The sequence below is a fragment of the Mytilus edulis genome, chromosome 3, assembly GCF_963676685.1.
Source record: "Mytilus edulis chromosome 3, xbMytEdul2.2, whole genome shotgun sequence".
NCBI classification, from domain to species: domain Eukaryota; kingdom Metazoa; phylum Mollusca; class Bivalvia; order Mytilida; family Mytilidae; genus Mytilus; species Mytilus edulis.
In genome coordinates this window covers 90,731,362-90,737,087 of record NC_092346.1, presented here as the reverse complement: position 1 = coordinate 90,737,087, position 5,726 = coordinate 90,731,362, and positions in this window count along the sequence as shown.

Sequence of the window (5,726 nt, the reverse complement as noted above, 5' to 3'; positions counted from 1 at the left end):
TGTTGAAGGCCGCACGGTGACCTATAGTTGTTAATGTCTCTGTCGTTTCTGTCTTTTGAAGATAGTTGTTTCATTGGCAATCATACCACATCTTCTTTAATATTATTACACAAATGTACTCAAAAATCAGCAGGCAAACGTGTTTTTCAAAGAATTGCTTTAGTCAATTGTCGATATGACAGCCGGAAATGTATTATAACAGACATGTTTGTCTGTCAATTAGAGCACAATAAGAGTAAATTTTGAAAAGTTACCAATCTTGATCCTTTTTTGCGATCACAGTTTCCTTTATCTAGCAGTACACAAAAGACATACTAGTAATACATATTCTTGTAATCTAAGTTAAATTCCAATGTTGTGTTTTTAGTATATCTATATCATGTATATTGAATGCGTAATACATTCTAAAATCATACATTTGTGGAGAGTACTTAGCATAATACAAATGTTTGCTCGAAGAAGAAGATATATACTTACTGTGTCCACACTGTAAACCAATACTCCCAAGTCTACAGAAACATGTTTTCTTTGTACTATCTGTGTGACAATGTCCATCATTTTGACAATATTGTCGATTGGTCGTTGTTGCAGGACAACTACCTATATGTAAATAAAACACATGTGTTATAATGCCAAACTCTAAAAGTCCATAACATGTTTATGATTTGTGTTGGTCCATGGTCGGCAAATTGTCAAAACATGTAATTGATTCAAGGAACTATGATTCAGCAACTAGATGATTTCCAATTCAGTAGTGTGCTTCAAAACTATATTTATCACTATGATGCAATTTACCATTGGTCTGATAGAAATCATAATGGAAGCATTTAATACATTATCTCATTAGCTCAAGAATAGAATAAAATAGACAACCTATAAATGTTACTGTTACAACTATCATAGATCCTGCATGACACACCTGTCTACAGCTACAGACTTAACATTAATTGCTTTTGTTTCTTTTCTGTTGTTTTTGTAGCTTTCTGTGATGTTATGCTTTGGTGTGTTGTGAACATTTTTTTGCATTTGATTAAAGAAAATTTATGAACACTATTTATTAAACATTTAAAGAAAAGTCTTATACATAAAAATTTCATGTTTCACTTTACCTATTTCACAACTGTTTCCATAGAAACCTAGTTTACAGATACATGAATGTGTACCATCTGACAAGGCAACACATAAACCATTATTCTGACAAGGATTGGATGAACATGGATCTACAAAATGAAATAATGTTAATTAAAATAATCATAGTAGGACTTTTTTTACAAGGTCTGCATTGATTTAATTATATGTTATTTCTTATTCTATATTTCTAAACACTTTACATATTTTATTTGGTAAAAACTGATTAACCAGGTTGAAGGAGTCAGCTTGGTTATAAGTGCCAGTTAGTCTCATATGTACACAAAGTCAACTCATCCTTACTCATATGTACACAGTATCGCGACCTCTTTACTTTCAAATCTCATATTTAAAGAATGGCAACTCATCTTTGATATCAAATCTCAAATATAGATTAGACCGTTGTTTTTCCCGTTTGTATGGTTTTACACTAGTAATGTTTTTCTTTTATAAATTGTTATTTGGATGGAGAGTTTGCTCATTGGCACTTACACAACATCTTCCTATATCTATCAAATGTACACAATGCCAACTCATTTTTTAATACTGCCAAGTCTGAATTGTACGCAATGACAACTCGCCTTTATAATAAAGTCTGACATGACAACTAACCTTAACTTCCCATTCTGATATGTAGACAATGCAGACTCAAGTCTTTACTATCTAATATAATGTATATACAATGTAAAAAAACATTTACTATCACACGCACAACTAAATAAAGGCAACAGTAGTATACCGCTGTTCAAAATTATAAAACGAGAGAGAAAAAACAAGTCGGGGTTTCAAACTAAAACTGAGGGACACGTATCAAATATAAGAAAACTACGACACAACATCGAAATGTAAAACACACAGAAACTAACCTTTATTATCGGCAATTATATGCAAAAGAAAACATCTGGTCTCTCCATCTTGACTGAAAATAAAAACAATCATTAATTTTATGAGTAGGAAAGGTGTGTTTTATTTCTATTTTAGTTGATCTTAACTATATCAAGCTAGAAGGTCTTACCTGTTTAACTCTTCCTTTGGCTATATCACTTATCTCTCACCTGGCTTATTTTCATAATGTAACACATGAGTGTTACACCCATATCGGGTTGTTATTTTTTCTATTGAATTCTTTTAAATTGAAGGTTGGGACTCATTACATGATTTCAGCAATATGTATCAAAGTTTTTTTTAATTTGTATTGCTTTATAGCTGTTTGATTTTATCATGTTTCAATGCTGTAAATCCAAAACTCCTCACATTGATTACTGATCTTAACAAATAGATTTATAATAACAATGTATTACTTATTTACACTATGTTCTTTTGTAAATGAAAGAGAGGCGAAAAAATCAGAGGAATATTCAAACTCATAAGTTGAGAAAAAACCGAAAAGACCAACAAATAAACAATAGTACACACTAGCACTTAGTACCCAAACACAACATAGAAACTAAAGGATGAGCAACCCGAAAACAACCGTTAACTGGGGAAAATCTCAGGTGCTGTGGAAGGGTAGCAGATCCTTCTCCACATGTGACACTGCCATGTTTCTCATTTCTGTACAAACCCGGTAAAGGGTCTAATTATGTTGGTAACATTCGGTAAAAGGGGACGGGATTGAAAAAACGACATTAAGAAAATATTCGTTATCTGTTGAACAAATCGTCAGTCTGCCATGGTCTTTTCATGTCCATATTCTTTTCGAATGAAGGATATCATAATCTGCCCTCGATTATAAAGCCCCACTTGGAGTTACACTTAACAAATCCTCTGTCCATCTGAAATACACGTTTTCTTTTCAAGTATTAGACAGGTTTGTAGCAAACATTTGATAATGCCTAAAATCTTCAATCATGTTGAAAGTGAAATGCATACAAATTGTGGTAATTTTTTTATACTCCTGCATGAGCTGTGAATTCTACCTTAATACTATTGATATAGCAAGTTTAAGAAATTGAATTATTTAAGTTATGCTTTTAGATTACTTTGCGTTTTATCATTTTTGTAGGAAATAAATAATTGCAGAACCAAAGCCGCTTTACTGACGATGTTACTCAGGCAGACACTTCGTCTTTCTGCTTTAGTAATTTTTTGTATTCTTATCTTTCATTTTAACTAATGTGCTTTGTCTTTATGTCTCTTTTGTTTTTTCTGTGTTTTATATTTATTTGTTTTTATAGTGATTAAGATTATTACACAATGTTGACTGCTGTACCCCAATTTTTGGACATTTTTGTACATTTTTGTGTGTTTGTTTTGTTCACACATCATTGCCAATATAATGGAATTTTAAGCGGATATAATACAAATGAGAAGTATAGCTAGCTATAAATTCAGATAAATCCACCATTTTCTACATACCAAACTGCTGGAATACGATAGCTGTAATCCATTCGCTTGATGTATTTAAGCTTTTGATTTTGCCATTTGATTAGGGATTTTCCGTTTAGAATTTTCCTAGGTGTTTGGTATTTTTGTGATTTAACTTTTTCTATACCTAACGTCGTATATATACTGCACGTCAACATTAATTACTATTCTAAGCACTCATTACTTGGCTCTTGATATGAAAATGCAAGGATGTTTCTACACTTGCATGCGAAGCGTTCAAAATTTTCCATTTTCCCTTATAACCAGTTGTAATATCTTTATTTTTTGTATATCACTAAAACAAATGACGAAATATTGACTCCTAAGTTATGCATTGCTTGTGTTGTAACGTCAGTTTTGGTCAAACTTTCAATATTCCTAAACAGATTTTTTGCATTATTTACTTTGGCCGGTACTTATGATCCAGAAAGCTTTTTTGTCTAAGGATTCGAAATCATTTTTGGCACTTTTATGTTACAGAGCTAGAACATTTTTTATCCTAGATTGCAGACAATGGGTTTCTCAAACTTTAAGTTTGAAAAATGCACAAAATCATCATATTTTGACAAAATATCTTCAATGTGCTGATTCTGATAACAAGATGTACTCTTAAAAATAGATTAATTGTGACAAAGAAGCAAGGTTTTTGAAATAGATCCATGTAAGAACCAAATAAAAGCAACTATTTTTATGACAAAATTGAAATTCAAGACAATATTTGGACCTTGTTCTTTGTTTTGCCAGAAATTCAGACCCGGCAATTGCCTCGTCTGCTTTGTAATTTATTTTCCTGCCAGTTCATTCTCACTTACTGACCAAATGCAGATTACTATTTAGAAATGTAATTGCATCTTTAATACATTTCTAGTCAAAAACAATACTAAAGACATCCAACAATTGCACTTAAAATGCATTTTATATTCTTACCTTGCTTGAAAACAAATATCCTTCTTTGTCCCAACTGCTAAGCCTCCTGTACTGTAAGCAATGTCAGAATGACAAACTTTGCCAGCATCACTCAAGTAAAATTCCATTTCTACAGGTCCGAACACTGTACAGGGTGAATCACTTTGAAACACTGGTGTTAAACTGTAAAACACAGCATTGTTTAATATTGAATGATCAAATCAAATTTAATTCTTATAGAAATGAAATGACCAAAGTATAACAATGTTTAAACAGTTTTATTAGGAAGATGTAAAACAAAAGCTATTATTTTGAAGAGAAAGAAAATAGAAGGACTCTTCAAACTAATGAATAAACAGTTTCCAAATTTTGCCAAATTTTCTGTTTCCTTGTTGTTTGTAGAAGTCCAAATTTTCTCTTCCTTATTTTTTGTCGACCTACTTTGCATAGCAAGAACTTTTTCATATGTTTTAACAAATATTTATGAAATATTTGCCACTTGACATATAGCATACAAAAAATCCCAAATATAATAAAAATCTGATAGAAATATCATATTTGTTTTTATAATGTATGTGCGTTACCTTTCCTGGTCGTTTTCTATCAAGCGTTTAACACAGTACATGATATATAAGACATGGAGATGGACTATTACACATCAGCTGAATAATCTATCGCATTGGATCATAAAGAAATGATTATATTATAAGTTGTAGCGCACAATGCATAGTGCGAGGCGATTTGGTGTCACGATATCTTAGTAGCATAAGTTCGAATCCACGCCACGGAAGAACAAAAAATTTGCAAAGGCAAATTTACATATCTAATAATGTTGGGTTTATGACGAAACGAATAATATACTATATATATAGTTCGTCAAAAGCGCAGAGCACGCGACCACCCTGACGCTTTAAATATATATACACAAAGTAAATCTCAACAAGTGACAACTAAGGTAGATTTTAAACCCCTATTCCATCACCCAAACTCGCAATTACTCAGAAATCAGTCATGGAACACGTGGCACTTGAGTCTTCGTGTGACTATGACAAACACATTTACTCTATTATAAATCCATCCATTGGACCTCCAGGGAAGTTGATACACGGCTAAAAACAACAATTATATTCATGATTACTCTAAATATCAGCACAGCAATGTTAAATCTGTAAATTTGTGAGAAATAAATAATGATAAAAACATACTTTATTCAAATAATTATATATGGTGTGAGGTATAGATATATAGATCGATAAGGACTACATGTACAGGTACATTTGTACAAGGATAGATAATATTTATAAAGGTGGATGTTAATAATTTAT